Here is a 21,501-nt window from a genome sequence, read left to right on the forward strand (position 1 = left end):
TAACATGTTCATTAAAAGCGTCTATTGTCGGGCGTCTGGGTGGCTCAGTCGGTTAAGTAGCAGACTTTGGCTCAGGTCATGATCTCACGGTTCATGAGTTCGAACCCCGCGTCGGGCTCTGTTCTGACCGCTCAGAGCCTGGAATCTGCTTCGGATTCTGTGTCTCCCTCTCTCTCTGCCCCTCCCCCACTCACACTCTGTCTCTCGCTCAAAAAAGAAATAAACGTTAAAAAATGTTTTTAAAAAGTGTCTGTTGTCTGTTTGTAAGCTTGGGTCGATCCCAAGGGTTCAGATGGCCAGGCCTATTTTATGGTGATTTCACCACAAACCACCCCAGAAGACAGGCCAGGTTGTGGGTAGATGAGATACAGCTAAATACGTAAAATCCCATTGAGTTCACCAATAATCATTGCGTGTGCCCATCAAAGTTACCAAGGAAATTAACCCTAACATGGAATGTTTTCAATTAAAATTACATTAAAACAGCCCATTTTCCATCTCAGCATTTCAAACGTAAGTTCCATGACTGACTGTTTTAACACAAATTATCTCCAAAGAAAAGGCATCTTGATTAAATTAAAGCACATGTTACATCATAGAAAATATTTGTAAACATGTTGTTACTTGCCAAGCTATCTTATGATCAGAAACTCAGTTCTGCGTTTTTGTGTGATCTGTCTTTTCTGAGTATCATCCTGTCGTACAACTTTATACTTTCCTTGAGCAGAATTGGCCCCACTTACATAACCGTATGGTGAATTATGTACAAAACCGAGCTTTTTCACTGGGCTCTGTTCAGCCACAAAGGTAACGTAACAATTGGCAGTTCTACCCCTAGAGTGATTCATTAATAATTCCCTTTCCTCCAAATAATGAGCATCCTGAGTCACTACTTACATGAATTTCTTGGTAAGCTTATTTATCTTGATATTCTAACGTCCTCCCCTGATTCTTGTAACTGAGACCTGCAAAACCGTAAACACTTTGCATCCTGCAAAGAACTTCTCCAGATCCGTACAGATCAGACCTTGATTTTACTCTAAATATTACCCCACCCCATTAAGAAATGAAATCTTTTTGTAAAAAGCATTTCAAAAACCAAATGAAACGTTCAAACGTTACACTCAAGTACAAATACCCAGCTATTCACACACTAACAAAATTTTAACAAAATCGATACAGGGGCACCTGAGTGGCTCGGTTGAGCGTTGGACTTCGGCTCAGGTCACGATCTCACATTCGTGGGTTCAAGCCCCGCGTCGGGCTCTGTGCTGACAGTTCAGAACCTGGAGCCTGCTTCGGATTCTGTGTCTCCCTCTCTGCCCCTAACCCACGTGCGCCCTCTCTCTCACTGTCTTGCAAAAATAAATAAACATTAAAAAAAATAAAATTGATACAACCCAAATTGAACAAATCACTTGTGGAGGGGGGTGGGGTGGCAGTAAGTAGGGGAACTGGCTGGATTCTAAGCTGAGGTAAATTCAGGCATTCTTTCCAGATCTATTTCCATAAACCTAACAGTGTTTTTTCATTTCTTTGAGAATCAGTCGGGAGCTTTGTACCAAGCAATGGGCTCTAGCTTTCCCATTAAAAGGAAAAAAGAAAAGAAAATGTCGTATGTTTTCAGCTGCCAACTTCACAATAATCAAAGTTCATGGTTTCTTGATTCTTTCAGGACTGGCTCTCTGAGGCTGAGGATTATTGTTCTAGATGTTCTTTGCCCCTGGCTGAGTCAGTCACCAGGCTTCATTCTTTGCCATTCCCGGGCTTGGAACCAGCATCTTTTACATTTAAATTGCCATTGTAGGGTTTCAGTGAGGTGATTGATTAATATTTCACCTTTAGTATTTCCTCTTGCTAAATTCTCTCTGCCCTTCCCCTCCCTCAATCTTCCAGCCTTTACTCTAGTCTCACCTGCAAAGTCAGAGCACATCACCCAAGTCTTGCAAGGATACCTCCTAAGGCTCATACAGAGCCTGAGGCTAGGAGTCAAACAATTCACAGAGACTTGGAAGACTTTTTTTTTTTTTAGTTAATTTATTTTGAGAGAGAGAGAGAGAGAGAGAGAGAGAGAGTGAGGGAAGGGCAGAGAGAGGGAGAGAGAGAATCCCAAGCAGGCTCTGCACTGTCAGCACAGAACCCGATGTGGGACTTGATCTCATGAACCGCAAGATCACGACCTGAGCCAAAATCAAGAGTTAACCGACTGAGCCACGCAGGTGCCCCCGAAGACGTTTTACATATGTTGAAGTAATAGGGTTAAAATAGCCAATTTTTCTTGAGTCTCTAGTATGTTCAGGTCCCGTGCCACAGGCTTTCTCGTGTGCTTGTTGATCCAAAAATAAAACAGAAATACCATATTTCATTAAATCCAGCGCACCTTGGCGTTAGACTCACCATTACTTTATGTAACATTAAAAAAACAACAACGACAATCCACAATCAACTATAGGGTAACCTGTCACTGATCGCAAAGTGCATCTGAATTTCAGAGGTGTTAAAGTGCGGGGCGGGGGCAGGGGGGGAGTACAGGTTCAAACTGATGACAAAGAATTTTTCGGAGACGATGGGTAGGGTGGCCAGAACCACAGAGCTAACAAGAGGCAGAGCTGAGTTCAGATTGTTCTAGGGTTCACTGCCTCTCCAGAGGTTTGCAGGCTTTGTTTCCCTGAGCAGTTTCCTCCCCACCACCCCTGCCCGCCAGTAGTCAGGGACCAGGGTCTAAGCCACCTGTCCTGGAAAACAGAGTCTCCCCTTTAAGTTGGCCTGACCGCTAACTGAGCTGAAACAACTAACTGACTTTCGGTGACCGCTTCCCCTCTGCACGGCGCCTAATTATAGAGACCATTCCGCTGGCCGCGGCTACATTATTTTTGGTGGCAGTTGGGTCGGAGGGGAAGGAGTGGGTGTCGGCAAAGGCCACGCAAACTTCCCCAGCTCCCAGGCAGCCAGGGGCCACAGCACAGCGAGGAGATTAACCAAATTGGATTTAGGGAGCTGGAAGCTGCCGGGATAATCCACTCACGCCTCTGCTTATCAGATCTCCCTGCTCCTCTCTGTCTCAATGAGCCGCTGCTCCGCTCCCTACCTCAACTTCACCCCTGCGAGCCGAGGCTCGGTGTCACCAGATGCGAACGCCCCTCTGTGGCGCACGTCGTCTGCTTGTCTGGCTTTATTCATCCATTTGTTTATTCATATTTAGTGAACAGCTACTCTGTACAGGTGCTCTGAAGACGAACGGCAATCAACACACACAGTTCCTGCCTTCGTGGGGTTCATAGCCTAGCAAGGGCCACCGATGGCATCTCAGAAGCTTGCAGCCAGATGTGAAATGACAACGGTAATAAAAGATTCTCAGGAATTTGGGGGGATGGCTCAGTCAGGTAAGCGTCCGACTCTTGAATTCGGCTCGGGTCATGATCTCACAGTTCGTGAATTCGAGCCCCGTGTTGGGCTTGAAGTGCAGAGCTTGCTTGGGATTCTCTCTCTCCCTCTCTCTCTCTGCCCCTCCCCTACGTGCTTGCTCTCTTTCTCTCTGTCAAATAAACAAGCATTAAAAAAATAAAAATAATAAATAAAAATTTCTCAGGAAGGAGCACCTGGGTAGTTCATTCCGTTAAGCATCTGACTTCGGCTCAGGTCATGATTTCATGGTTTGTGGGTTTGAGCCCCGCGTTGGGCACTGTGCAGATAGCTCAGAGCCTGGATCCTGCTTCGGATTGTTTTCCTCTCTCTCTGCCCCTCCCCCACTCATGCTCCGTCCCTCTCTCTCTCTCAAAAATAAATAAACATTAGGGGCGCCTGGGTGGCGCAGTCGGTTAAGCGTCCGACTTCAGCCAGGTCACGATCTTGCGGTCCGTGAGTTCGAGCCCCGCGTCGGGCTCTGGGCTGATGGCTCAGAGCCTGGAGCCTGTTTCCGATTCTGTGTCTCCCTCTCTCTCTGCCCCTCCCCCGTTCATGCTCTGTCTCTCTCTGTCCCCAAAATAAATAAACGTTGAAAAAAAAATTAAAAAAAAATAAATAAACATTAAAACAATGCTTCTCAGAAAAAGCTGCACAGAGACAGTGATCCCCAAATATTCTGTGTTTTCCCCTCCTTTTCCCAACCCCTTTACAGTTTAGGTTGGGGCCATGTGATTAATGCTGGTCAAGAACCTTCAATAGATGTGCTGTGTGGGGCCTCCGTGGAAAGACTTTGAGAGCTGGGATGTCAGTTTCAACTCTCTTTGCTCTGCTTGATGACCTTGGGCACCGGGTGTTCCAAATGGCGTAGCTACAGGATCAAGGAGGGCTGGCTACCCGCCCCACATGGAACTTTATGGTTAGGAGAAATAAACCTCTGTTGGTCTTGCTCACTGAGATCTCAGATTTGACTCAGTAGCTGATGGTAATTCCCTTAACCAATATGGAATCACATGTTCCTATGAGGGAAAACAGAGAAAGAACTGATCAAAGGGTCAGGAGAGACATTCTTAGGAAGAGAGATTTAAGCAGGGTCAAAAGGAAGAGTGGGAGTTAACTTGGAAAACAGTGTGGGGACGAGTATTCCAGGAAGATTGACAGACAGCTTGTACAAAGGCCCTGTGGCTAGAGGGTGCAGGACACATTTGGTGAAATGGATACAGGACAGAGGGGCAGGAGGAGCTCAGTAAGAGGGGCTCATCTACTCGCTGTCAGGCTGATCTGAGACAAAGCCTCATGTCCAGGCCACACACTGGGATGCCAACGCTTCCCCAACTCCCCTGGACTGCCACGGCCTGCAGGATGGGTCACCCAGGCTGGAAACGGGGTCAGCTTTGCCCTCCCACCCTCGTTGGCCCCTCACGGCCAGTGTCTTGCCCATGGTCTTTCCCTCTGTTGCTGTGTCTATTCTTCTAGTGGGACCCGAGGGCCCCGGGGACGGGGTGGAGGCAGGAGTCCTGGGAAGCTCTTACTCAGCATTGCTGGGGCATGGAACCTGAATACTGTTACAGGAGCCTCAGGGTAGCTGGGCAAGAAGCCCAGCATCCAATGAGAGGACCATGGTGAGGACCACAAGGCATGCAGAAGGGGCTGGAGGGATGGGACACTGAAGCCTGTGGAGGACTGATCTGACCCGAGCCCCCTCCCATGGTATGCCACAGGGTCTTGACTTTGCTTGCGCACAGAGCAGTATAACACGCATCCTGGGTTGCCCATCTCTGGGGGGCCCAGAGGCCTAAAGAGAGTACGGGGACAGGGCAGTTTGGCACCCAAACGGGTGCCATGATCGTTCCCACCCCCCTCCCCCACCCACTACATCTACCGAGGCTGGCTCGTCCATCTCCCTGAGTGCACCTGCTCAAAATCCTGCTGAGAGCTCCCCCTCGAGCACAAAGTAAACTTGGGCATGGAGTCCAAGGACCCTGAAGCTCTGGCCTCTGACTACCTTCCTGTTACTCTCCTTCTGATCCTGCCCCTCACTGGCCTGAGTCCTACCCCTCTGGAGCAGGACAAGCCCCGTTGCAACGGAGCTCACCCTTGCCTAACCAATATCCAGTCCCTGCTTCTTCCTTGAATTTAGTTCCATGCAGCCGTGTGCCCAGCCCCCAGGATTTAAATCTATCATGGCAGTCTCATTCCCAGTTGGCCCAGTTCTCTTGTGGCCAGGGAAGACCATGTGACTGTTTTCTCAAGGAGAGCTAGGCAGGGATCTCCGGGGGGCGGGGGGGGGGGTGCGGCGGTGAAGCAATGTCTTCTGGAAATGCTTTTGCTTTCCTAATAACAGGGAACACCTATCATTGTTATGGCCGGTACCACCTTTTCTCTTTCTTCTCTTCTTGACTGCACATGTGAAGGCTGGAGCAGGGGCAGCCACCTTTGAACCATGAGGAAATAAATGACGGAGATCACCCTGTCATCATTAACAACTGTCCATTTCTGGACTTCCTGTTGTGTATATCCTGTGTTCACGTAAGCCTCTGTAGTCATTTTCGATTGCTTGCAGCTGAATATCATTTCTACCCGGTACGCCTATTCAGGAGCCTAGCCTCAGATTTCTTTGATCTCCTCAATTCCAATGACTCTTACCTCTGCTCCATTTCAGCACCATACCATCTCCAAAGCTTGGGCCTAGAACTATCCATGCCCCAAATATCTGGTCGTCACCTAGAACTATTCCATGCCTGAAATGTCTGTTACAAACTGCTCATATTCTGAGCCCAACCCTGATCCTTCCTCATTCCTGGGGTGATGGTAAGAGGGAGCCATTGATTTGGAATTGCGCAGTTATTTTGGACTCCTTGTGGAAAGGGTCAGGTTCTTCAGGCCAGTTCTTATTAATATTTCTCTCCAGTGTTCACCCCGCTATGAACTATGTGTTTCCCCTGTGTTTCACACAGGCCCCCCCCCCCCAACCCTCCCTTGTCTCTGGTCAAGTCCAGCCATTCTACCAACACACTCGATCCTGTTTCCTCTGGTGCCTCCAGAATTTACCCCATCCACTCTTATTGTCCTCTGATGTCTTCAACCTCTCCCCACTTACCCTCCACCTGGAAACGGGCCCAAGCCCCCACCCACCCTCCACAAGCACCTTCCTTTGACCTCGTACTTCCTCTTTCCTCTCCTTTTGCCCTGAGCTTAATAGAACAGCCATCTTCACTGGTAGAAGTCCCTCACCACTCAGTCACTCCCCATCCACTCTGCCTCTATGACTGTTTACAGAAGTCTCCAATGAGTTCCAGATTATCAAGCCCACTGGACACATTTCATTCCCTCTCTCTCTGGACTGCTCTGTTGATTCGACATGGTGACCATGATCTCATTCTTGGGGGCTTCCCGCTTCCTTGGCTTCCAAGATAGCCTCTGTCTTGTCTGGCAGTCCTTCTACTCACTAACCAGTGCTTCTGAGACTCCCTGATGGAGGCTCAGGGTCTTGAGACCTGAGCCTTGACTCCTCAGGGTTCTGTGCTCAGTGTGGTACTCTTTTCTTTCACACCCTGCCTCCTTTCTCATCCACGTTAGAATTTCTATGACCTCTATGGTGTCAGTGCTTTGATATATATCTTCAGCCCTGATACAGTTTCTAAGGTTTAAAAAATTATTCTATCACCTGTAGATTATATCTCTAGCTGCCCCATGAACATGGCCGCATGGCTGGCCACCAAAGCCAAGTTCCTCGGGATGACATATGTGCCCTCGGGTCTCAGTTCCTGCTCTTTCTTTTGTCTTACTCCCTGCCTAGTCATTCCAGACCCTCTGGGCTTCCCAGCACATGGCGTGATGCCTCATGCCTCTGCATTTTGATACACACAGCCTGAAACTCCCTTTGCCACTTCTTCCGTCCCTGCCTCATTCTTACTCACCTTCAGTGCTCACCTCGGGCGTCACCTCTCTGCCTGGAAGCTTTACCTGTCTGGCGTCCTGAGGCAGAGCCACGTGCCCCCCTTCTGGGTGTGCCTTTACCACTGCACGTATCCCGGCACATACCAGATCCAGCTTCTCTGTCTCTCTCTCCCTCTCTCTGTCTCTCTCCACCTCTCCATCTCTCTGTGTCTGTCGTTCTCTCACAGCCCCCACCTCTCTACACACTGGTTCCACGGTCCCCTTGACGGCTTGTGGAGCTTTGCCTCACGTGCGGCGCTGACACATGTCACCTCCCAGCTGCACTGCCCACGAGCTAGCTTCCGAAAAGCTGCAGCACCTCTGGAACTCGGGACTCACTTCCACATCCCCAGGAGAAGGTGGTTAGGTCACGTTGGGTCAGGGACAATCCATGGGAAAACTGGAGAGGGATCTCCTGAAACACAAGCTGCTATGTGAGCTGTGGCCTGGAAGGAAATGATACCCATTTCTAGCCTAACTGATTAAAAAAAATAAATAAACCATGAAAAGGAAACTTCTAGAAAACAGCACTAAAGTTGGCTTCTTTTCCTCATGACCAGAGCCAGGGTCTCTGAGTGGATTATGGTTCCTCTGAAGTTATCTGGGCAGGGCTGTCTGCTAGTCATCTGGCTGTCACTACTGCATCGTGATTCAGAATTTGGATTGATTCTTTGCCTGAACTCCTCTTCTTTGAGGGCTCACAGAAATGACATTGGCCCAATCCCCAGAGTTGGTTTCAAGGAGGCCTGAACTGGCAGAGGTTCCTCGGGTGGTCCTGGGATCCGGGGAGAAGCCTTGCTTTGACTTTCTTGGGCCGTTGCTCCTGGGAGACTCGTTGGGTCGTCTGGGGAGGGAGAGGCACAGGTTCAGACACCCGGGGATCTCTGGGGTCTCAAGGGGCAAATGGCCACGCGTGTGGCAACGCTGGGAGAGAGGACCACTCAGTAGGGTGCCTGGCAAGGCAGAAGGGAAACACAACCAAATGCCTTTCCTCTGGGAGCACACGGTGAGAGAGACGCGCCCATACTGATCTCTCCGGCCTCATCCCCTTTGCTACTTTGTTTATCTTTATAGAACTTCAACTCTGACATGCCATGTAGCTTACTTACTTACTTATTGTTTTGTCTCCCTCACACACACTAGAAGGTAGCTTTCGGTTCTTTTGTTCACCGCTGCATCCCCGGGACCTGGGGCAGGTGCGTAGTAGGTACTTAAGTATCCCTTAGAGGAACGAATGACATACTAGAAGCAAGGTCGTAGCAAGTGCGGAAGTTTAATCCACACTAGGGATTCAGAGACGGCTCTCTGGAGCCAGTCCAGATGTGCTTAAGCTACATCTCTGAGCATCAGCCAGGCAAATCTGGGTAGGAAGAGGAGAGAGGGGATCGCAAGCAAAGGATGGAAGGAAAGAACAGCCCGGTGTGTGCTTGGCTCACCTGCCCGCAGGGTGGGCAGTCTTCTGGATGTGGGTGTGCTGCAGTGGCTGTGGGTCAAGGGCCCAGGCTGGCGGGTACTGATCGGGTGAATGAAGGGCCTGAAGCCACAGGTGTCCCTCTTTGGGGGTGGGCACCGCAGGGTGACACACAGGTGCTCACTCTTGTGTGGGGCCTCAGTACAGGACCAGAAGGGGGGATGTGGCCCCCTTTCCCAGTAGCTGGACAGCCAGGCCCCTCTGCGGGCACTCACACTGGACCGCAGAACTATGGCACTTTGGGATTCCGGTCTGTGACGGGAGAGGGGCTCAGGATCTTGGTCAGCAGAGGGACAGAAGGGGCAAGGACCTGGATACACGCACTCCAGATGGCACAGGATCCCCAGTGTCAGGGGAAAGTGGATGGAGACTTCAGTCCGACTGCTCACTTTGGCTGCCGCCACTCCTGCCCCCTCCATGGGGAGTTGCTGCTGGGAAAAGGCGCTGCATGGAAGAAGGCCTCCTTGTTCTTGCCTCGGACGATGCCCTTACTCCGCTTTTAGCTCGGACGGCAGAAGAGCCCCACCCTCAGCTTCCTGAATGTTCAGTTTACAGCCTCATACTCAGCCACTGTCTCTGAAAGCCACTCCAGGGGGGAAGCCGGGTTGTTGAAAGCCCTTGTGTTGAACCTGGGCCCTGAGACCTGTCACCACCGTCCTCACGGTGACTTTCCCTCTGAGCGCCTTCCCGCACAGATCTTCATTTGGGACAGCCTCAGCTCATCAGAGGTGCTCATGTGACGCTGAAGCCCGAGAGCCCTGGGGCCAAGATCTGGGCTGCTTTTGTTCTGGGAGCCTCTTGGCCTTTATGCAAAGATGCCCACCCATCCTCAGGCCAGCTCTGCAGGGTCAGGGGCGATGACCTTGAACACCAGCTGCTGCGTCCTCAGAGACCATCTGTGGCTCCGCAATGCTCCCAGCAGCGTCGCACCTCTGGCTCGTCGTACCCCTCTCCTGCCAGGGCCACGGGCCCCTGTGTGGTCAGCCTGGAGCTTGCACTTGGTTCCTCTAGGCGTCTGCTTGCACCTGAACTCCCCTGTTACATTGTCCCCCGCTGAGAAGCTCCCCGTCTACACTGTAGTTCCTTCGAAGTCCCGCCCACGTGCAGCCCAGGATCCAAGCGTGGCTTTCAGAGCTGAAACCGGAGCTGAGGTTCTCCTAACCCTCAGGGTGACATAGATGTGGCCGCATCCCAGGCAGCTATGAGTATCGTCTCCCCAGAGACTTGACCAGGGAGTAGTGAGCAGGGGTGGGGTAGGGCTGGTGGCGGAGAAGGGTTCCCCTCTGCTATCACCTGGCTCTTGTTAGACCCTATACACCTCCCACTGACTGGGACATACATGAGGTTGCTTTGTACCCTCCCCCCCCCCCCCCCCCCTTTGCTCAGGCTTTGTTCTGCTTTTTCCTGGGCTGGAGGGGGTTTCTACACAGGATGGGGAGAGCACGTTTTGTTAAAAGCTAAGTTGGAGGGAGGGCAGGGAGAGATCAAGTAATTTAGAACATCTTTTTCAAGGCAATAGCTTGACTTGCAAGGCGATTTTTTTCCTCTATAGAAGCTGAATGGCACCTAGATGTTTTTCTTGATTTAACTTCCACAAGAAATCTTAAAGTGTCCCCAGGCGGATGGAGCACAGACCAAGGTGGAAGTTCAAGTTCTTATTAATGTTTTTTAAGCTAATGGCATACTTTGCTACGCAGCCATTCCTCGTGTACAAATACAAAGTTCGTGCTCAAAAGAAAAAAAAAACAAAGAAAGAGATTTGGTTTGGCTGTCTGAGGAAAAAGGCTGAGATCTCTTTGTTTCCTTCTTCGCATTTTCTGAGTAACGAATGAGTCAAACAGTGAAGGAGTCTGTTGGGGCAGCCTTTTATTCTTTCCTCTCAGGTGCCACCATCTCTGCTCCTTTTCTGGCCTCCCTTGTGACCCACACAGCTGTCCTACAGATTGTGGAAGAATGTGGGGTCTCTACCTGCGGTCCTCTGCTGTGGAGAAGCCCTTCCTGCTGGAGACGATGCCAGGATCTCAGGACACAACCTGACTGCGATCCCTGAAGTTGTACAGGGGACACGAATGGGTGGGTTGAGGCCCTCCCCTGGGACATTTGCTCGGTGGGGTGGAGGGGCGACGGTAAGGGAGAAGTAAGTTGCACTTCTCAAAACTGCCCGTGTGTCCTGAGTATTTATAGAGGGAAAGCTAGCAGAGGAAACTGAGTCCCTTGCTCTGTGGGACTCTTTCTGTAGGATGCACGACTCACGCTCGGAACAGAGAACCATGGCGACGGTGACAAAGCGGCTCTGTCCACCTGAGCCTCAACCGGCTGCTCCCTCACCCCAAGCCACACCCATCGGCATGGGAACCCACGCAATCCCCTTTGCCCTACGTCCCATCTCTGGCACCTAGTGGCTAAAAATCTGGGACTTGGCTCCTGAGCGGCCGGTTCAGATTCTGCCTCTGCTCCTTACTGGTTGTGTGTCTTCTGTTCATCTCTCCGAGCCTCAGTTTCCTCATCTATAAATCGGGGATCATGCTAGGACTCGGCCGTAGGGTTTTGTGAGGATTAAATGAGATTGAGTTTGGAAGGCGTTAAGCATAGTACGTGGCATGCCAGGAGTCAGGGACTCTGCGGTGATTCTGGTCTTTGCCCGCCTGGAGTCCGTAAGGAACCCTGGCTAAAGAGCTCTGAGCTGCAGCGGGAAGAGGGGAGGGTGTTCGGCTCCGGTTGGGGAAGTAAGACTAACCCATGGTGAGAAAATAGACACTGGCCACAAATAAATTAGGGATGAGATACGAAGAAAAGAAAGGATTGGGGATGGCTGAGGAGGTCTTAGAGCCACTAGACCTGGTGTCCAATGGGACCAAAAGGACCCTCTTTGAGTACGTAGAGGCCATTCTTCCGAGGCCCAGTTGGGGCTGGCTGAGGCTGAGCCAGCCTCCTGCAGACCCAGATGGTGGGCTCCAAAGATTTGACACTTCCCCAAGGCGATTTGCACTTGGACGTATTGAGCACCTGCTAAGGTGATCAGCATACATTTGCTGAATAGCCCCAGTTTCACGAAACATTATTCCGGGAAGTGTAAAATACATGACTTTCAGGCTTGTTGTTAACTATATACCTAGAGGCTTCCTGGGTAGACGTCCGGCAGAGCTGGAAAGCTCACTTGTTCTTCTGTGATGAGCACCCGATTGAGAAGTTTTTGAGGACAAACCCAGGCTTGGGTTGGCATGATTTTACTCCGCAATCACTGACCCTCCCTTATTTTCCTAGCCGTGCCAAGCTTGCTGACTTAGAAAAAGCATTAGTTACAAGTTGCTGTTGTTGTTGTTGTGATTGTTTCCCCTGTACTTCGGGGTTCTTTATTTTTTGTATTTTTTTATTTTTTTTATTTTTTTTAATTTTTTTTTTAATTTTTTTTTTCAACGTTTATTTATTTTTGGGACAGAGAGAGACAGAGCACGAACGGGGGAGGGGCAGAGAGAGAGGGAGACACAGAATCGGAAACAGGCTCCAGGCTCCGAGCCATCAGCCCAGAGCCCGACGCGGGGCTCGAACTCCCGGACCGCGAGATCGTGACCTGGCTGAAGTCGGACGCCCAACCGACTGCGCCACCCAGGCGCCCCCGGGGTTCTTTAAAACTTGGGCATAGTGGCTGTTCACGACAGGTTTCCATTTTCTGCTGTCTGCCCTGGGGCCACCTCTGTGCCTCTCACTGGCTTTATCCTCGGCCGGTTGGACCTTCTGAGGAGCCACCAGACCCTGCCCTGGCTGCCCTGGCAACAGAGGAGCAGCCCCTGGAGGAACATGAAAGCGAATGGAGAGCCTCTTATTTTTAAGATTTCTAGACGTGAGTTCTTTGGGGGACATGTTGCATAAACCCTGAGAATCCCTGCAAAGCACCTGTCAGCCCCCAAACCTTGGGAAGACATCTTGGGGTCCCTGGGGAGTCGGGGGAGTACTAGGTCCCTATCCTTAGGTTTTGTGGGGAGTGGGGGGGTTGTCTGAGGAGACAGGTCTTGTGGAGGCAATATGGTCCCACTGGACTTACCAAGAGATTTATGCCTTCCTGTTGGAGTTTCAAGGGTGATTTAAACTTTGAGCTCTTCACAACTTATTCGCTCACTTTAGACCTAGCCTCTACACAGCACACGATGCCACTGTGTAATAAGGTGGTCATTCATTCATTCATTCATTCCACCCACACTACCTAGTGCTTGTTTGGGGCCCGGTACGTGCCAGTGCTGGGAACACAGGGCTCCACTGTGCCTTCAAATCTGCAGTTACCCCAGGCACTGGGAGAGGAGAGTGCTCTTTGGGAGGTGGTGGTCAAGGCAACGTTCTCTGGAGGGGTGGAGTCGGGGCAGGTAAAAGAGGGATTGAAATTAGATAGAGGAAGGTGCTTTCTTGCAGGCTGGGTGTGCGGGACACCATGAGTGAAGGCAGCATCTGATCAATGTGCATTCTGTAGGCAGATGGAGATTAGTGGGCCTCTGTCAGGCTGGGGAAAAACCTAAAATTAGCCCGACCAGCTGGGCCTGGGCTGTGCAAGACCCACCCCCCCTTACCCCCCTGGCCTCCTCAAATTTCAGAAAGCACGAGTGTGTGCAGGAACAGTGTGCTTTGCCCGGGTCACCAGAGGCAGAGCAGGTCGCCCAGGGCTAAGCTGGGCAGGGGGTATGGCTCCCAGCAGAGATACGGTCTCTCGTATGGGCTCCCCAGTCCCGCAGGGGCCAGGCATGAGGGAAGGGGGAGCCCCTGCCCTTCCCCTCCCTCTCCTTCCTGACACTGCTTCCTCTTCTGCTTCCTCATTCCCCTTCCAGATCTGTGGGCTCTGGCAGCGTGGCCAGAGGCAGGTCAGAACATTCTCCGGGCCAGCAAGCTGTGACCGCCACGGGGCAAACCCAGCTGGGACGGAGGCCTGGGCAGGCACCTTCCTGGGGAATGGGGGCAGGAGCAAGCAGAAAGCCCTATCTTCACCCACTGCACCCCGTGCCAGCCTCCTTGCTGACCTTGCCTGAAGGTCCCTCCATCAGTCACCACAAGCAAAGAGCGGGTGCTGACATTAAGCCTTGGAGGTTGTTTGAAAAGCTAATCTTGCCTTAGAAGGCGCCGGGGTTGGTGTGAGAGGTAAGGAGCAAAGTGGCACCTTGGGAGTTGTGGGTGGAGCGGGGAGGACCCAGGTGGCGGCACTAGCGGGGGCCGGGGAGCTGGGCAGCCTCCTCAGTGTCCCCTACTCTCTCCCACACAGTGTCCACCCCACTCACATCAGATGGTTTTTCTTATGGGCTGAGCTGTGTGGCCCCCCCCCCCCCCAGTTTCATGTTAGAGCACCTCACAATGTGACTGTATTTGGAGACAGGATTTTTAAAGAGGTAATTATGTTAAAAGGAGGGTGGGCCCTAATCCATTATGACAGGAGTCCTTGGACACCTGCGGACAGAAGATCATCTAGGGACACGGGAGAAGATGGCCAGCTACAAGCCAAGGAGAGAGGCTTCTGAAGCAACCAACCCTGCAGACACGATCTTGAACTTGTAAACCTCCAGGACGGCAGCGACATAAATTTCAGTTGTTCAGGCCTCCCAGTCCGTGATGCTTGTCATGGTGGCCTTAGCCCACTAACACAGTCCCTGTCCCCAGAATGTCCTGTCTGGTGCCCCATCTTCTCATCTCTCTCCACTCTGGGGTCTTCCCTCCCGGGCCACCAGCCCCGGCTTTCACAGTCTCTGAGACAGTTGCAAATGCAAGACTGGTCAGGACGTTTCTTGAACTGCAGGTGTGCTGGAACCTTCTGGGGAATGGAGCACAATGAGCATGAGCAGGGGGGCTCCGGAGCGCTTCCTGACAAGGTGTGGTGAGGGTGAGCTCCCCGTGCCCTTTCATAAATGGCTCAGCATAAGCTAACGGCAGCAAGAACCTTCCCTGCAGCCTGCTACGCGGCCCACATGCCCAGCAGCAGCAGCCATTGAAATATGACTTTGGGGTTCCTCTCCCTACATAACTGCCTTCATCCCCTTTCCAGCGCAACGCCTTGCTTGTACGTCCCAGCCTTGGGAATTGGTGGAATATAGAATGGCCTGTCTGCGAAAGGCCTCAGCAAGTGCAAGCTGGCCCCGATTCCCAAGGAATAACAATAAAACTAGCACACAGACCCCGTCTCCCAGCTTCGCATTCCTTCTTTGGCAGAATGGAGAGGGAAGACCTTTGAGAAGCAGCGATCCGGGGTGATCTCCACCCCTCACCCATTAGTACCATGCTCACAGCATCAGGGAGCCCCCGTGACGAGTTTGTGTGAGCGATAAGAGGACGCCAGTCTGTAGGATGGGAGCCGTGGACGCTGGCCCACAGGGGCCCCATGTGTAAATGGGAGGAGAGGGCACATTGTTGGAGAAGGGAAAAAATCTACCTACCCCTGGCCTGCTCGTGCCAGGCAGGCTCTCTAGACCCGCGGCTCCAGGCTCTGTCTCCCAACTCTGGACTCTCCTGCCAGTTCTGGGGCCATTGCTGCTGGTGGGGGTGGTCCCGGGCCAGCCTGTTGGCTCCAGTTCTGGCCTCGGCAGGGGTCTGATGCATCACCCACCCTCACCGTACCAAGCTCTGCTGAGAGCAGTGTGCCAGACATCTACCCAATGTCTAGTTTCCCCTTCTTCCTACCAGCGGGACCCTGACTGGGGTTGGGGGATAGCCATGTGCCCAGGTAAAATGCTTCCTTGGATCCTTTGTAGTTAGTGGTGGCCACGTTGACCCAGTTCTGCCCAATGGAATAAGAGGGAAGTCGGCGGGGAGATATTAAAAAAAGAAATGACTCATCTGGCATGTTCATCAGCCCTTGACCTCTGACTGCTGACTTCACCCTATCCCTTTTTGCCTTCCTAGAAGACAGATTGGATGCCTAGAGGCTCAGCAGCCATCTTTCACCCATGAGGAGAGAAGTCAGGTGCTAAAAGTGTGCTGGAGGAGGAAGGGACAAGGAGTCTGGCTGACACCCTTACACAACAGCACCAAGTGTTGACTGCCAACTCCAAACTTAACTTTGCTGTGTGAGTTTTAAAAAAAAAAAATCTCTTCTTTGTTTAAGGCCTTGTTACTCTCTGGTTTTCAGTTCTCTGCAGCTGAACACAGTCCTCACTGAGACACAGCTCTTCCTATGCAAAGTCTGGTAGCTCCTTCTGAAATCTCGGCACCTACCCCAGCCCCAGAGCAGCCTGGCCCATGGATGGTTGGGCCTCTTCCCTGACCCCACCGCACGGAGGTGATGGCCCGAAGGTATGGGATCGCAGGTTTAGAGAAGGTGAGTGACTTGCCTTGTATCGCACAGCTAACAAGGAACAGAGTCAAGGGCCAAAGTCAGATCTTTTGTCGCAGGGGCACCTTTTCTTCTCTGATACTAGAGCTGTGGGTGTGGGGGGCTGGCGAGCAGAGATGAGGGGGTTCACAGCCCAATGAATCTGCTATGATTTCTTAGGAATAATAACAGATCAAATCCTCACTGAGGGTTTTGTCAAATGTTGCCTGAACAAGGCCTACCTTGACTACTCTGTTCAAAATTTCAACCCTTATTTCCGGAGTCCTCTCACCTTGCTCTCCCTTTTTTAAAATTTCATAGAATTGATCACCTTCCAGGACACCACTCTGTTTACCTTCATTGTGTTGACTGTGTGATGTCTGCGCCTTTCTCCCCACACAGATAAGGGTCTGGGTCTGCTTTGTTCTTTAATGCCTTTCTAAAAGCCTGGAAGCATTTCTGGCATAGAGAAAGCAATTGCTGACTGGAATTAATAGCTATGTGTCCTAAGCACCAGCTGTTCCGGGCTGACTTGTGTCCCCCCCAGTTTGCATGTTGAAGTCCTAACCCCAGGACCTCCGAATGTGAACCGTATTTTGATATGGGTCTTTGGAGAGGTAGTTAAGTTAAAAGGAGGTCAGTAGGGTGGACCCGGATCCAATATGACTGGTGTCCTCGTAAGAAGAACTGATTAGGGACCCAGAATGCAGAGAAGGAAGACGATGTGAAGACACAACAGGAAGATGCCCAACCACGAGCCCAGGAGAGAAGCCTTAGAAGAAACCATCCGTGCTGACATCCTGATCTCGGTACTCCCAGCCTCAGAATCATGAGACATAAATCTCTGTAGTTTAGGCCACCCACCACGTCCGTGGTCCTTTGCTATGATGGCCCTAGCACACAGATACAGCAGCCATACCTGACACAGTTTGGAGGGGTTTGTACGTGTTGTCTCATTTGATCTGAACCACGATCTGAAGAGATAGTACCTACTTTGCAGATGCAGAAACTAAGGCCAGGAAATGTTGATGCGGGGGCCTGAGGAGGCCTACGTGTTGGGGTGCTGGGCCTCATGGGGCTGGGGTGGGGGAGCCCGGGTTGCTGACCCAACAAGGGCCCCTCCTTATCTGGAGTTCTGTGGGCAATCAGGCCGGTCGTCCCTCTGCCCCACTCCCAAACACACCTCGAAACAGGCCCGTGCTAGCCCCTCACACCCCAACCTGCTCTACAGGTTTTTTTTAAATATTTACTTCTTTTAAATAATTTTTTAATTTTTTTAATATTTATTTTTTTTAGTTTTGAAAGACAGAGACAGAGACAGAGCGTGAGCAGGGGAGGGGCTGAGAGCGAGGGAGACACAAAATCCAAAGCAGTTTCCAGACTTCACGCTGCCAGCATAGATCCCGACGTGGGGCTTGAACCCAAGAACCGTGAGATCATGACCTGAGCCGAAGCCAGTCGCTCAACCCACTGAGCCACCCAGGCGCCCTGCTCCCAGCAGCTGCGTGCAGAGTCCTGCGATCTGAGACGCTGCCTGACGCTCTATGGGGCAGTTTCAACGCTGAGGCCGACGGAGGGAGGAGAAATAAGACAGCTTTGGGGACGGTGACCCTCAAAGCAGTTATTGCTGATGTGCTGACCTGCAGGTCTGCGCAGAGAGCCGGGTTCTCCATGAGGAGGGTGTGGGGAGCCCACGACTCTTTAGCTGCCACTCTTAGCCGGGACAACAACAGTGGCTCACGTTAATTGAGGTCCTGGCAGGTGCCAAGCCCCGTGTTAAGTGCATGATACAGAGTTTCTCATTCAGTCCTCTGAGCAGCACTGCAAGATGGTCACTGATATTATCACCATTTGACAGCTCGGGAAACTGAGGCTCAGAGAGCTCAAGTAAATTGACCCCTCAGCTAGGAGGGGTCAGCACTCAGCACTCCAGTGCTGGTTCTCTTCACCAGCAACTCACATCAGCTGTATACCCTGCCGTGTGCTTTCTCAGGCTGTAGTTGGTTGGAAATGTTCCCCCAAACCCCTTGCACTGGGCAGAGAATTAGGAAGGAAGTTTGTGGGGGGAGAGGACAGAAACTCTGCCAACCCATGTGACACAGATCCGAGCTGCTGAGCGTGTGGCTGGTAACCTCTCCTGCTCGCTCCCCGCCTCCCCGCCAACGACCTCCATCGGGGAGCTGAGGCCATCCCCTCTGTGTGAATCCCCCTTCAAGGCCACCCTGTGCTCATCTCAGCCGGGGTCATGGGGAAGGCAGAGGTGGCCCCTGCCACCCGCTCGTTGTCATCGGTGGCTGGTTGCGAAACACCCTGGCCAGTCCATGGCAGCAAAGGGGGAAGGAATTCCCTTGGATAGTTCCCTGGATAATTCCAGCCCCTTCCCAGGGGTACAGGGACAGCCTGGGGACAGTCTGAAGTGAGTACCCGGTGGTGAACCGCCTGTGCTCTGTGACAGTGTGGGGCTGATTCCCTTTGTGCTAAAAGAGTCCCGAGGAGGGGCCATCTGGGGCTTTGACCGTCTGCCGTGTGAGCTTGGCTTTGGACTTCACAGCCTGGGACACTGTGGGTGGGAACCTCGGTGCAGGTGAAACAGGGCAGTCTCTTCTCCACTCCTTCCGGAGGGCGGCTGCCGGTGACCTAGCCGTCTCCCCCAAGAGTGGGTGTGGCCCAGTCTGGTGGGGGTGGTGTGCCCCCCACGTCGGACGTGCCTCTCTGTTAGGGGTTTGGGTCTCGGGTGCGTGTGCCCAGGAGCATGACCCTTGCCTGCTCGTGGGCCCGCCCCTGTCACCAGACCCCAGGCGGCCTACAGGAAGGTGTTTGGCATGGGAAGAGGGCAGTGATGTCCATGGGCCCAGGGCAAGAGGCAGGAGGACTGGATGGCCTTGGTGGGAAGCCAAAGTGCATGACAAGGCTGCATAGGGCCACGCCTCCTTGCCCGAGTCTGAGGAAGTGGCAAGGCCCCAGCTCCAGGTGCCCGAAAGCCGCAGCAGGGCAAAGGCCAAGGGCTTGTGCATCCGGGGCCTCTCAAGCTGCCGGCTGCAGGGAGGGGCTGGGCTGGGCACCAGCTGATGGAGGAGAGCCTCGAGGGAGGGGGTATTCCTGTACGTCCTGGTGGGGCTCTCTTGGCAGGGCTCCCCCCTCCCGACCGCACTTATCCTGCCCTGCAGGCTGGCTTCTGGGCTCTTCTTTAGAAGAAGTGGTGTAACTGTCATCCTTTCCGACCCTCCCCTCCCCATAACCTGCACCCCTCCAAACCCTTATCTTCACTATCAGACGCCCAGCACCCTGCTTCTCATTTCCTGGATGACTCTGTGGTTCTAGAAATTCAGAGCCACTGTGTTCTGAGAAGGTGCTTTCTGTCGCCCCTGGGAAGCGGGCAACACGGGCTTCGTGATTCCACGGGTCGCCCGTGGCTGCTTACAGCAGAAATGGTGGGAGGAGAGGCCCCGGGGCCTGGGCTAGGGCTGGCTCAACAGGCCAAGTTCTTGACGTGGCCACAGGCGCTTCGCAGGGACAGCTGGGCCGGCAGGCCTCACAGGGGGAGCGGGAAAGGTCAGGGAGGGAGCGCTGGTGTCTTCCTGGTTGAGGGTAGGGAGCAGGAGCAGGTGGGAGGCAGCAGAGACCAGGCTAAAGATGCTGGGGATACACCGGGCAGGGTAGAGCCATTGTCAGTGGGAGCAGAGGGCCAGGCAGTTTCCCAAGGCAGGGACTATCTATCCCAGGGGCTGTGGTCACCGGGGCTGTGGAAGAGGGTCCCCGGGGCCTACCTGAGACGGCTGGGTAAGGCCTGCTCAGCCCAGGTGCTGTTTGCTCCACGGAAAGGCTGTTGGGGTCACCGGGGGCCTAGGAGGAGGCACGTGAGGCCCTCTCTGTGGGTAGGTGTTCAGGTCAGGATGGGGTCAGAGACAGGAGGACGAGGAACTTTCTTCTGGAAGAGTGCATTGCTGCTGCAGGGGGCCTGAGGCTGTGGTGACATCTCCACCCAGGAGGGGGCTGGTGGCCAGAGGAGGGATGACCAGTATGTGCCATCCGGTCCCTTTGGGGCTGTGGCAGAGACCTGCGGTTTGGACACGATAACCACTGAGGGGTCAACTGCCCCAGTATGGGGAGCAGAGGCTACCACAGCTCCCTTTTGGGGACCCCCTACTCGGCCAAAGGACTAGTTTCTTCCCTTCATGCAGTAGGTCCTTCCAGGTGCCCACGAAGAACCTGACGTGCGCAGGGCACCGTGAGAGAGAAAGGTGAACGAGGCAGAGCCCTGTTTCCAGCCCTGAGGAGAAGCAAAAAGGCCCACGTGCCCAAAGATGTCTTTTTTTGAATCTTTTTTTATTTTTAAGACTCAGAGCGTGGGCTCCGGAGTGAGACCGTCGCGGTGGTCTGGGGTGCAGAGCAAGTGACACTGCACTCGGCCCTGAGGGCTGTATGGGCCACAGACAGAAGGAGGACGGGGCAAGGATGGTGGGAGGGGCACGGGATGGCCTGAGGAGTCGCGGTGGAAACGGCAACCGCCAGTAGTGACTAGGGATTCGTACTCGTAGCCCCGGTGGCTATGGGCGTAAACCAGATGTGCCAAAGCGCTGGCTCCGGGCCTGGGAAATGGTAGCTGTTAATCCTACAGAAGTTGGCTCCCAGCAAACTGAAAGGCAGAGGTGTGAATACGAGCCACCCCTTCTTTGCCCCCACCGGCGGGGCTGGGCCCCGGGTGGACCCAGCCCTCTGGAGCGCGGCCCTCCGGAGCTGAGAGCCTGGGGGATGGCAGGACAGCCCCATGCCTTACGCATGCTGCCCGCACTGCTTGGGACAGCGCCGTGTGGGCCCCTCCACAGCGGATTAAGATGTCCTTTCACCTTGGCCTGGCCATTGCCACTGGGGAGAATAGCAGGGTCAAGGTCCTTTGCAACTCGGGGAGATGCCTTCACTGCCCCGGAGCGGGATCGGGGTGTCCTTGCGTGACCCCGAGGGCCCAACTGCGGTTCTGAGGCGCTTTGGGGTGTGTTCCAGAACGCAGAGGAGGAAAGCCCACCCCAACCCCACCCACAGAAGCCAGGGCATCATTTGGATGACCGTCTGTGCCTCAGAACCTGCTCCCTGTTCCGAGATGTGGCCCTGTCACCTCCCCAGGTTCTGATCTTTCCACCCCCTCTCTGACTCCTCTCCCACATGTACCCCACTGACTCTGACTGTCTCGTCCAACCCTCTCCGACTCTCTCAAATCTTCCCTCCTCTCCTCCCCGAGGCCCTGTCTTCTCCTGCCTGCTATTACATTAGCCTCTCAATGTCCGGCTCCCCTCCAGACTCTCCCTTTCCGGGCCATTCTCCAAAGACCAAACCCCACACCAGAGTTCCCCTTAATGACACTCAATAACCTTCTAGATAAAACCCCAGTTCCTCAGCAAACCAGGCTCTCTGT

At 53.1% G+C, this 21,501-nt stretch overlaps 1 long non-coding RNA gene across 3 annotated transcripts; it reads left to right on the top strand.

Annotated features, from left to right (window-relative positions):
• Nucleotides 1-12,435: 12,435 nt before the first annotated feature.
• On the top strand, nt 12,436-17,025 carry LOC121014456 (uncharacterized). 3 transcript variants are annotated; one of them, XR_005783223.1, is made up of 6 exons: nt 12,436-12,653; nt 13,627-13,933; nt 14,055-14,655; nt 15,683-15,743; nt 15,909-16,097; nt 16,413-17,025. It is a non-coding gene; the product is annotated as an uncharacterized LOC121014456 (long non-coding RNA). The 3 variants fall into 3 exon arrangements; XR_005783224.1 differs by having other exon boundaries at nt 14,223-14,655; XR_005783225.1 differs by lacking the exon at nt 15,683-15,743.
• Nucleotides 17,026-21,501: the final 4,476 nt, after the last annotated feature.

This window comes from Herpailurus yagouaroundi, unplaced genomic scaffold (genome assembly GCF_014898765.1).
Source record: "Herpailurus yagouaroundi ecotype Mexico unplaced genomic scaffold, PumYag 202, whole genome shotgun sequence".
In the NCBI taxonomy this organism is placed as follows: domain Eukaryota; kingdom Metazoa; phylum Chordata; class Mammalia; order Carnivora; family Felidae; genus Herpailurus; species Herpailurus yagouaroundi.